This window comes from Strix uralensis, chromosome 4 (assembly GCF_047716275.1).
Source record: "Strix uralensis isolate ZFMK-TIS-50842 chromosome 4, bStrUra1, whole genome shotgun sequence".
In the NCBI taxonomy this organism is placed as follows: domain Eukaryota; kingdom Metazoa; phylum Chordata; class Aves; order Strigiformes; family Strigidae; genus Strix; species Strix uralensis.
The window spans coordinates 123,928,102-123,940,317 of NC_133975.1; the positions used below are offsets into that span (position 1 = coordinate 123,928,102).

Genomic DNA, 12,216 nt, shown 5'->3' on the forward strand with positions numbered 1-12,216 from the left:
GCCGGGGCCTCGGCCTCGGCCTCGGCCTCAGCCTCAGCCTCAGCCTCAGCTTCGGCCGCGCTGCCCACTCCCTGGGCCTCAGGCGAGCAGCAACCGGGACCGGGACCGGGACCGGGACCGGGACCGGGACCGGGACCGGGACCGGGAGGCGGCGCAGGCCCCGCCAGCCCTCACGGCGGCCTCTCCCCTCAGGGAAGGGGGCGGTGCCGATGACGTCTATCACCGCCCCCCCTCCCCGCCCGCCCGAGCGCGTGCCTCTCCCACGCGTCCCGCGCATGCTCGGTGCGGCCCGGCGCGGGGGTGATGTAATAGCTGTAACGGCCTCGCTCCCGCCGACCGTGTCACACACCGCCCCCCCCCCCCCCCCCCGCCGCCTCTGCAGCTCTCCCAGCCCCAACATCCGGGCATCCCTCCCGCTACGCCAGAGGCGGGTTTTAGCCCTGAAAAGCGGCGTTTTGGTGGTTTTTTTTGTTATTGTTGTTGGTTTGGGGTTTTTTAACGGGAGAGGGGGGAGGGTCGGCCGGCGCGTGCGCACGCCCCCCCCCCCCCCCCGGCGAGGGGGGGAAGAGCGAGGGGGCGCGCGCGCGCGCTCCCGCCTCCCCAACCCTGCGGCGCGCGCGCGGTGGCCGCGGCGGGGGGAGGGGAGCGGCGGCAGGCAGGCGCGCGGCGGCGGCGCCCGGTGCGCCTGCGCAGAAGGGAGGCGAGGAGGAGGAGGAGGAGGAGGCGGCGCAGTGCGTGTGTGTGTGTGTGTGCGCGGAGAGAGGCGGGGGGGGGGCGGACGGACGGACGGACGAGGCTCCGCGAGTAGGCGCGGAGCTTGGGCGGGCGGGAGGGGGCTGAGGAGGAGGAGTGGGGGGGGCAGCGGCGGCGGCGAGCGAGGAGGGGGGGTCGAGGAGCGGAGGCGAGATGAGCGCTGGGCTCCCCCTGGGCACAGAGCCGCCCTCGACAGCCGCCGCCTGTGAATGAACTGAGGCGAGGCCGCCAGCCGGGTGCCCCCCCCCCCCCTCCTCCTCCTTCTCCCCCTCCTTCCCCTTCTCCCCCGGCCCGCCCGCCCGCCGGCCCCACCGCGGACGTCCCCGCCTGCCCCCGGCCTCCCTGCCCCCACGCACCTTCGGGAGCGCGGCCCTGCCCGCCACAGCCGGCGCCGTCCGCCGCGGCCGGGGGGGTAAGTGCCGCTGCGCAGTGCGGGGCCTCCGGCGGGCCGGGGTGAGGGGGTGGCGGCGGGGCCGGGCGACGCCGGGGCGCTGGAGGGCCGCGGCTGGCTGGGCCCCGGGGCCTGTAAACAACCGGGGGTGGCCTGCGCGGGGGCTGCGCTCCGTCTCGGCTCCGCGGGAGCGGGGGAGGGGGGGCTCGTTCCTCCTGCAGCCCTGGCCTGGAGCGAGGCGTCATCCCCGGCAGCTGGTACCAACCAGGTCGGGGCGGTGAGAGGGAGGGAAATGGGAAGGGGGGCGGCGCGGGTGCGAGCCTGCTTGGGATGCTGCTGCCGGGAGCCCCCTCCCGCCCCGGGGCTGAGGGTGGCCTGGCCGCGGGGCTCCGCTGCGCAGCCCCTGCATTGCAGGCGCCTTCGCGAAAGGGTGGGGGGTGGCACGGCAGCCCCCTGGGGCTGGGCATGGGGAAAGAAAGGGAGGAGGAGGGCGAGCAGGGTTTGGGGCCTGGCTCAGGTAGCAGCAGCTTTCCTTTTCTCCCTCCCTCCCCCCTCCTTTTCTTGGCCGATTCAGAGTTCATTTAATAATGGCTATAAACAGCCTCCTCTCCCATCGCCACCCAAACGCTTGGGGCACGGCACTGGGGAAAAAAAAAATAAAAACAACACGCATCTATTTATAAAGCACCCCACCCTAGCGAGGGTCGGAGCATCAAGCACTCCCCAAATAGTGACATTATTATGCAGCGGACGGTTTTCCTTGCCAACGCCTTTCAGGCGTTTAAAGTTTGAGAGGGATTTCGCTGCCTTTGAAAACAATGTCGTGAGCAAAGGTTATGCTGGTGGTCAGTGATCTGTCATAGTGTGCGTGTTAAAAGTAGATGGAAGGAAAGGCTCTCCTCGATTAAAAAGTTGTTCAGCGATGCACTGGGTAATTAGGCTTGTGTGTTAAATGCCAGAGGTTCCGAGACTACGTCTAACCTTTTCATTATGTTAGCTTGTACTATAGTAGATATGATACAGCTTTAAGACTGGCTGCAGGTTAGTAGTTTCAGAAGAACTGATTTTGTAGACATCTGTTTGATATGTATTTGTATTTATTCAGTACAATTGAAATATTTCAGTGTTGATATGTGTATGGCAAGATTTTGTTGTTGCAAAACTAACGTTTAAGTTTACAGTAGTGCTTGTGAGGAACTAATTTTTTGTTTGGGTTGTACCTTTTGTCAAATGAGAAAGTGCTGGTCATTTAGATGGCCTGTGTGGTAACCTCAAGGTTTAAGGTCCTGTGTGTCAGACAAAGGAATCTTTTATTTTTTTAAGCAGAAGGCAGTTTTAGATCCTGAGGGCAGTAGGTTTGAGGGTAGGTGATATGTTTTCCTTAGATTGTGACGTTTAACATCAAGAGTAAGTAGAATCATTTTATAAAGTAAAAGTTCTAACTCTTGTGATTCTAGGAAATGGCTTTCCAAATACGAGCCCGCATAGCACTTTCCTGAGCCTGTACATGTACTGTTTCAGGGGTTAGGTGGCTGAAGCAGGATTTGTGAAGCACTAGAGGAATTAAAGCAAGACGGCTGCTGTTACTCAGGACCCTGTGTGAATTGCCAAATGACCCAAGAATTGTGCAAGTTCTACCCGCATTTCTCCTCTGATAGCTTCCCTTCTGTTACTATTCATAGTTTTTCCATAAATAACAGCAGAGACAGGGGATGGGGGAAACAAAATATGGGTCAGGGAAGTTTTACGTTTTACTTATCCAGCCCAAGTAGCAGTCAAAGGAAAGGTGTTGAATGAAAACAGTTTTGATAGGTGTACCAACATTTTTCCCTGGGGTAGGGACAGCTGCTCCTAAAGTTTTCTCATCCAGGCCTTTCTGGGTCTACCCTTTGTATGAGAGACTGAGCTAAGGGTAAAAGACTTGCTGATGCATCATGCCAGTTATTAATGTTTTCCTCACAGACATAGATAACTGATAAAACCCTCTGATAAACGTAGCTTGTACTGGAGAGAGCTGGTCTGTACTCTCATACTCTTCTGGCGTAGCCATGTTTTTCTCCTATACAGACAAGGTTTATAGGTTTAGTCCTTTGGTTGGTGGTTGTCTGGTAAATCTCTCCCCTTGAGGTACAGTAGAAAACTATACCTGTTTTCCAACTATTTACTTAACTGTCTATAGGTAAGCTTGAGATACTTTTGCTGAAACCGAGGAGGAGAGATGGAAATGCCAAATGACTGGTGAAGCTTGCAGGTCTGAACAAGAAGAACTCAGTGCAATTTGAATTAAAGCAGAATACAAAAAAGTTTTTTCTATAAAATCAAGCTAGTTGCTTCTTATCTGGAGTGCAGCTTATGCAGTGAAGTTGAGTCATTCTTGCTGAGATAGCATTTTAAGAACTGTCGTTAAAATGCTTAGATATTTAACTCTGGCACAGTATAATTTGCAAACTTATGTAACTGGTATGTTTTTGAATGCAGCTGTCAATAAGAGATCTTATTGCACTTTTCCTTTTTAGTGGAACTGGGGAATATAAAGCAGCTGCTTTCACAAGATGACCTAAATATAAGTGATTTAGCAGTAACATATTTCTTACTAAAATATTGACATTACTATTGACTTAATTTTTACATGTTCAGGTCTGTTCTGATGTAAAAATACTTTTTTACATAATTGGCTAAGCAGAACTGCATTACAATTAAGTGATTGAATAGCGCAGGTTCTGCTATTAAATAAGCAAGTTTTGAAATGAGAAGTACTGTAAAATAATTGTATTCATTTTGTCTCTGCAAAACTGCAACTCATTTTAAAGACTTGAGTAGTAACAGCGTTTGAAGTCAAGACAATAGTGGCTTAGCATAGCTATACCTGAGCCAAACATTTATTCTTAGTATTGCATGTGACCCTTTGTAATTTTTGCTCCTCTTTTCTCATAGATCATACCCCACTTTTACATTTTTTTTGAAACATTGGTGTATCATCTGTAACTGTTTCTGAATGATGCAACCCGTAGTTTCATTTGTTCTTTTGAAAATTAAGCTCTTTTTGTATAATACTTTACTGCTGAATTCTTACTGATCTCTGTATTTTTAGTCACATGATCCAAATTTCAGTTTAAAATACTAGGATAAAAAATAAACTCATGTAAAATTTAAACATGCTTAAAACGACAATGCTCTTTATTGAAAGAATGACAAATTGCAAAGTATAAAGTCCATGGAAACAATATGTAATCCCTGAAAAAATGCCAGTGGTGTTAGGATATCTAGAAGATCCAGGGAATGCACCTAAAATGTGATTTTTATGGCATTTTATGTACATTCCATTAGCCAGCGCATAAAGATGTTGTTTTAAGAAGGATTCGTGTATTTGAGCCATGATGTGGTGTGGATCATGGTGGAAATAGCATTACCCCTTGTAGCTTCTTTTTGTTGCTCCTGTTGCTATCTGTCCATGAAGGAACAATTTAGGATTTATTAAGATTTAATATTGCTAGAGTAAATCATTTGAGTCTTTAGGCTAGGAAGAATGCTTAGACCAAGGAAATTGTAATCAGGCCAGGAGAAGAGAGCAAGTGTGATACCATGGGAGTGAGTAAACTTCATTTTTGTTCCTGGGTAGAGGTAGTATCCAGCTGAGTGTTACTGGTGTTAAACCGGTGCCATAAGGTCTGCTTTTCTATATTTCTGTCTGCTAAACTGTGTTCTGTGTTAAACCAAATACTAAGTTACAGATGTCTGTCAAGTCTCTACCTTTTTTTTTTTTTTTTCCCATTTGTGTTTAAACTGAACGAGCCTTTGTTTTGCTGGGTGTTCATTGTAATTTTTTTTGTTTTCACATGCAGGTAAAATTAACTAATATTTCAGCTTGCTACTGAAGTCTACAAAACAGTGTGTTTATAAATATGTGAAACAGTTGCTCAGATTTTTTTAACAGTTCTTCTAAAAAGGTGTTTATATGTGACTAAAATGGAATAAAAACTTCCTTCATCTACAGGTAGTTCCAATGAAGTTCACTTCTACTGTTTAGAGCGTAAACTCGGTAGCAGTATACTAGCAAAAGAACATCTAAGAGTGATACAAAGAAAAAAACAAAACTGGCTAATCAGGCTTCAATACTGAAATGTAGAGAAATGCTAGCAGTTTACACACAGAGGAAAAAGTACATTAGCCTCTTTATTGCTAACATCTTAGTTCTCAGTTCAGGTAAGAATATTTAGTAGATAAAAAGGTCTCTAAAGTCTTCTAAGATAATAGCTTACAAACCCAAGAAACTCACGTATAACATGACTTGTATTCTGATAGCTGCGGTTTAAATAAAGCACTTAAATGTGCTTACGCTGATACGCCACGTGCAACTGAATTATGTGGGACTACTCAGATGTGTGATGTTGCTCTCATGCTTAAATGCCTTGCTGGATTTTGACCTAGAGGATGAAATGTGCTTTCATGTTTGGGTCTCAGCTGTAACTTGAAGGATTTTCTGTATCTATGCATACAATTCATTTTAACTGCCAGTTGTACTTTTGAACTGGAATTTGAATGGTAGTCTCTGTTTGTCTTGACCAGGTATTTGTGCATAAAATTTTGTTGTATTTTTTTCTTGTAAAATACCCAACAGTGCAGTAGCCCCAAGAACTATGTGAACTGTGCTTAAGCTCTTCGTGTTTGGAGATGAGTTTAAGGAATTCTCCAGCTGTCTGCTAAGTTAAGTAAAACCCAATCTTTGGAAAGGGTTGCAGAACGTGGAAAAATGTGGGCAGGTAAGTGGTTAGCATTAAATTGTAGGAACATTTCATGGAGAAAGAATCAGTTTCTATCAGTAAATAATCTTATGGTTCCCCCAGTCAATTATAATAAGTATTTGAACAGACCCTTCTTAAAAATCTAGTTCTGCTTCTGTCTGTAAAGAAGCATTCAGAGACTACCGAATTAGGCCCTATAAATTTAGGAAATGTTGGCATTAGCACTGCTTATATTCTGAAGAACAGTTGAATTTGATAATGCCTCTTTTGGTGACCAGAGTATTTAGAGCTGCACTGAACTCAAGTTTGGACTCAGAAGAGCACCTCACTGCCTTGTTCATCATGGGCAAGTCTGTCAGCTCTGCACTGATAGTGAGAAGTGAACTCAGTAATCAGTGGGACCCTCAGAGGGGAGCCTTCTGTCCTGAAAGTTACTGTCTGCATAAAAGGCAAAAACAATAAGGTTTTTCCCTTGGTTTCTTTTTTTATATTTTTATGTAGTCTTGGGGGAAAAATCTACTTTATTGCAGCAGTCATCCTCTATCCTTGTCCTTTTAATGAGATAGGAATGCTGGGGATGTGAGGGCAAAATAGCTTTGTAAATAAAAGCTCTGTGTATGTACAAATGAACAAACTCTGGCTTTTCCTAAGCTTTGAGGATTTGACTTCTAGGTCTTAATGTGCTTCTGGCATAGTTTTGATGTCATTTCCTTGCAAGCAAAGCCAGGTTACAGCTGTACACTTCAGAACATTTCCTATTTTATTCCTATTTTGTTCTCGTGTGTAGTCATCAGGTTTAAAGTGTCCTGTATAATGTTTCTGCTATATCCTCACCAAAATAGTGGTAATGTTGCTGAGATTAGAGCCCCACTACTATTTTATCATAGCATGAAGGCTCTGGGAAATTATGTATCTTACTTTGAATTATTTCTTAATATTGAGTACTTGGCTAAACAAGAAATTTTGGGGCCTTCATGCAGACATCATCATCTAATCATTGGGTGCATGCATACTGGTTGCATTTTCTCTAAATAGTTTATTTTCATTTTACTCCTAAGTACTAGCTGTATAAACTTCATTTTCACTTGGGTTTTATTCTTCCATATTGATAAATTACTCATAAGACAAATCAGAAATAGGTGGCTGATGCTTATTGTTGAAGTTAGGAAGATCTGAAGTCTGAAAGCTTTAAATATTTTTTAAAGAGAGCAGTGACCTTGCTGAGCAACTGTGAAGTCTCAAAGACTAAAAATTAAAGAGGAGATACTGTGACAATTTCATGTGTTCAATTTTCTTTAAGGTGTGTAGGACTATTAACTTAAAATTTAAGATGTTCGTGGTGGGGTTATCAGTGAAACAGTATGACAGAAGGATGGTGGGTTTCTATAAGAATTTGTACACATTACCACAGGCGACAGTACCACATTATGGTAACTGTAAAAAACTGGCAGTTTCCTAACTTCATCATGACAGATGAGAGAAAGGCTGAGTGTGCATGAGTCTGATTTTTTTTGTTCAGACTTGTATTTCGGAAATGGTTCAATTAATGCATTTGATGTTTTGTTGATTTTTAAATTATTGTTATTCAAGCCTCCCTTTGTTTTCAGAGTCTCAGCAAATAATCCCATTGGGACCTTTTTCTGCATAGCATCTTTTTCCTAGTTTATTTTATCACTTCAGCTAAAACACTGACAAAGACAAATGGGCAGTAGCTTGACTTCACTCCAGTGGCTTTGGAACAACCTGAAGTCCTGGTCATTCTGATAAGTCATTCTGGTCCAGAAGCCTTTTACCCAATAGCTTCACTTTCCTCTTTTGGGTAGTGGCAGGATGGGCTAGAACTCCAGTTCTGTCTTGATCTTTCTGAATAGGTTTAGCTGAACTTAAAAAAAAAAAAAAAAGGCAAATGCTTTTTGTTTGTTTGGGGTTTGTTTTGTTTTGTTTTTTCTGACACAGAAATAGCAGTGGAAGAGTGTGGTTCTTCCACTAAGGAAAGCATTCCTTTATGAATCTTCAGCTTTTTTTTTATGGCAGGTATTGTTTGGTTGATAATACTAGCAGTGAACAAAGATGCTGAGGCTTCAGGCTGCAAATGAGAGATCAAAAAAATGAAATCTAAAGAACAGGGATGCTTTAGGTGTTACTTGGAGCATTCGATATGTTCAGATCTGTTCGATTCTTGGACATTCAGTGGCTTGTACTCAAGTAAGAATGGCCAATTAGGCACACGATGTCTAGGAGTGGGGTAATACTCTGTTATGATGGTAGATGACAGTGGCAGAACACTCTTGGTATTACAAATACTGGAAAAATTGTAATTCAACTTCTATGACTTACTGTAACCTCATTCTTCTGTGTTGTCTTTTTCTGTTTCCTTTTTGCCCATATTTTCTTTCTGTTGGAATAGCTGCATAGCTCTGACATGAACAGTTTGGTTGGAATTCTTATTTTCCCTTGTTTGCTTGCTCTTTCAAAAAATTTGAATTTTACTGCATCTCATTGATATATAGAATGAAGCAAGGCCTTTCTTTCTCCCGACTTCTGTCTACATAGACTGCAGCTTTCTTGGATCTTCCAGTTCCTTTTACAGTGCTTGCTTCAATGGGCCTTTGAATTTTGGCTGGAGTCTGCAGGAGTTTGTGTGCTATTAACAAAGCAGTTGTCTAATCTCTGTGACCGAAATGAGTGTCTTTTGTTTATCTTCCAACACTTTTAAGTAAGAAATCTTTGGAAAATGAAGTATAACCAGAAAGGTGCTGAACTAAACACCAGCATGGGCATGTTTTCTGCTTATTAATGCTTTCAAGCAAGGACCTTGGTTTTTTTCATTCTCATGCTGTTCAGACAGCAGCATATGAATTTATGCAGAACTACCTCATTGATTTTCATAGTACTTGTTAATGCCATTTTGGTTGTCTACACAGTTTTTCATAGCGATTGAGCTGCTAGTACTTTGATACTGCTGCTTAGTTGGGCTTTTGTTTTCTTATGCTTTCTCACCTCTAATTTGTAGTACAAATATTTAGAAAGAAGCAAGAATTCTGTCTGGGCCAAGAAATATTACCTTAATTGTGTTCTGAGGGTGCCAGTCATATTATGATCCTGAAGAGTGACTGGTACTTGTGGATGCAAGTTGTATCTCCTCTTAAAATCAATGTAGTGATTTTTCTATTCCCAGCAGTCATCCTAGTGATTCTGGAAAGAAGTTATTTTCTTCAGTAACTGACCACAGAGCAAAATGAAAGCAAGTCCATAAAGAGATCTTGAAACTACATCACTGTCTTTCAAAATTCTGCAGGAACAATTTGTTAGAGAGATGAATTACCTTTTTCAATGTCCGGGGCTTGCTTTTTCAAAAATCACATTACATACATCTCCTTTGGAGGGTGTTTGAACCTACATACATTCATATTGAGAATTGCAGCTCCTAGTTAAACCTTGAAACAGGTTTAGTTGTCTGCAGGAGAGATAGGAGCAAAAAAAGATGTTTTAAGAAAAAGCTGAGACATGATGTTGGAGGGAGAGTGTTAACTTAGAAATGGTTACCTTCTATGTTGCAGAAGACTACTGAGGCTTTAGCAGTCCTCTCCTAAATCCTACCTACCCTGCTGTACACACACAAAAAATAAATTGGCATAGGAAAACAAGTGGGATAAAATATTTTGCTGCTTAATACAGGAAGGCATTCAGAAAGGCTGTCAGCTCATAGCAAGGAGAAAGGATTTTAAGCAAAAGAGAAGTTATGTTTAAAAACCAAAACGACTCTCAGAACAACCTAGCTCAGTGAAATGGCAGTGCCTGAGGACCTGCTATCAAGAGGTCAGAGCTCATAGATGTCTGTATCAGAGATGCAGTGATTTAGTGTTTTCTGCTGTGGTATGAAGTTGTAATTGTAATCACTGTTGCATATTAATTACAGGGAGAGAGGGAGGGTAAGTGGGGAAAGGTTGAAACAATTCATACTTTCCCTTGGACACACAGAGTCATTAACTTGCTTATCTTTGGGGGTTTTTTTCCCCTGTCTCTCACTTGCATCCATGTATAGATGTTCTTGCCTGTCTGAAGGCCTGTTTGAGAGCTTTGATATTTCTCTTTACTTTCTTTACACTAATGTGTCCAGCTGTCTACCTTTCCCTGTTCCCTTTGTCTGCCACATGCCATAGCTCCTACATCTGTCCTAAACCAAAAAGTAGTTAATTACAAGCATTCTTACACCTATGGGTAGCTGCTTCTTATGTTCTTCTGTTTGCAATTGGCTTACCAAAATATAACACAACTACAGTTGCATCTCCAGCTGGTGGGGAAATTGTGTGTTAGTCCATGTTTATTAAAATAACCTTATTTCTGTATTTTTTTCTAACCTCTGTGTCGTAGATAATTCACGTCTCCTAGTTGGCCGTGTGTTCCTGTGTCTGAAAGTACACATTCAGAGACATCAACTGTAATTTTCAGTACTTTATTGATGTTGTTGAACTGTGAGTGCCAGAACTCAGTCATATAGCCTCCAATAGTTTTTAAATAGTTTCATTGGCAAGAGACTTCTTCATGACTTCATTCAGCCCATGACTGTGGTGTAATTATGTCTCCTCATCTGCGTGTTCTGTTTTATTTTAGTCATTCTTCCGATCCCTGGGATGATCTCTGACATGTTGTTTGTTAACATTAATTGATCTGGGGCATCCAGTATGTACTGTTAGTTTTTAATTCAACAGGCGCTGACTTCTGAAAATGTTTCCACATTTTCACAATTACGTGCTGACTGGTTACTGCATCCAGCCTGCTTAAGGCAGTGGGAAAAGTACCACAGATCAGATTGGAGTTGAAGTGATCAAATGCCCTTTTTCTATTCAGTAGCAGTCTGTATAATTTGGTGACTTGCTCTGAGTCCTGTAGTTCAAGTAAAGGTTGTAATCTTTCTTTATGGTGCTCATTACAACACACAGGGCAAAATGTCACTTGGAGAATTGTTCCAGGAAATTAGAGTACGGGGACATTTCTCAGCTTAGTTTGAAAAAGTGCCTGTGACTTCAGTGTGGTTCATATAAGCAGCTTATCCTAGTGGAAGGAATACAACTTGAACATTGTTTAAAAGGGATTATTAAATTACATATTGTTGAAGTACAAGTTTCAGATGGGGGTGGTTGGTTTTCTTGGACAAGACGACCAAATCCTTGTCTGAATTCTGTGGAAAATAAACTGTCTTCTTACGGGGGGGGTACGTGGAGCTACATTAACAATCCTTTGTGAACAGTTTAAGACTTATCTTTATTTGAACCTTCATGCAAATGAATAAGCAAATAGCAAAACAGTAAAATTTATTTTCCTGTGTATCAGAAGGCATTATAGTTGTGCTGTCTGGATAGCACAATTTGAGGGACAAATGAAGGGGCAAAGAGATTTCATGCATTCCAGTGATGTATCTGTGGTTGTCCATGGTTGTCCATGGTCTGGTATACTAATTACCCTCCTTTTCTTTGCCATTCTGTTCTCCAGTTGTGTCTATTTTCAAGGAGTTTAGCTACTGACTCTTTGGCATGCTCCATTCATTATTTGAGTTTTGTTTCTAATGCTGCAGTCCTTTGAATTTTGGCACTCTTGTGTTTTATCCAAGATCTTGTTATTTGTGTTGATTTTTCTAGGCCCTGTAAAGTATTCTTGCTTTTCTGTCTGCAAACTGCAACTTGAGTTTTTTGTGTACTTGCTGTAGAGGCTGTCCTTCAGTTTGACCTCCACAAAATCAGCATTTCAGAAGTCATGGTTTAGATGCACTCATAGATGCGAGGACCTTTTTATGCATAGGAGTCCATTTTCACATTTAGTTTTGCTCAGAAGCCTCTCTATTCTTTCTTCAGAGCCAAACCCCAGGAGCTTTGACTGCAGAAAGCTGTTTTAGGAGAAACTAATGGAAGTCACTGATATGGAGATGGTGAACTGTGATGTGGTCCTGCACATGGGTCGGGGCAATCCCAAGCACAAATACAGGCTGGGTGATGAGTGGATTGAGAGCAGCCCTGAAGAGAAGGTCTTGGGGCTATTGATGGATGGAAAACTGACTGTGAGCCAGCAATGTGCACTCACAGCCCAGAAAGCCAACTGTGCCCTGGGCTGCATCAAGAGAAGTGTGGCCAGCAGGTTGAGGGAGGGGATTCTCCCCCTCTACTCCAATCTCATGAGACCCAACCTCCAGACCTTTGGGGTCCGCAGCATAAGAAGGACATGGACCTGCTTGAGCGGGTTCAGAGGAGGCCATGAAGGTGGTCAGGGGGCTGGAGCACCTCCACTATGAGGACAGACTGAGAGAGTTGGGGTTATTCAGCCTGGTGAAGGCTC

The 12,216-nt window shown here is 43.6% G+C and overlaps 1 protein-coding gene across 4 annotated transcripts in view; it reads left to right on the forward strand.

Annotated features, from left to right (window-relative positions):
* Positions 1-736: 736 nt before the first annotated feature.
* The window catches only part of PPM1A (protein phosphatase, Mg2+/Mn2+ dependent 1A), a 35,992-nt gene continuing 24,512 nt past the window's right edge, over positions 737-12,216 (forward strand). Inside the window, exon 1 of one of the 4 annotated variants that reach the window (XM_074868981.1) lies at positions 737-1,165. The gene's annotated coding sequence lies outside the window, so the exon portion shown is untranslated. Of the gene's footprint in view, positions 1,166-1,246; positions 1,413-5,809; positions 5,905-12,216 lie in introns of those variants that run through there. The other 3 variants (XM_074868985.1, XM_074868984.1, XM_074868982.1) reach the window with 3 other exon arrangements.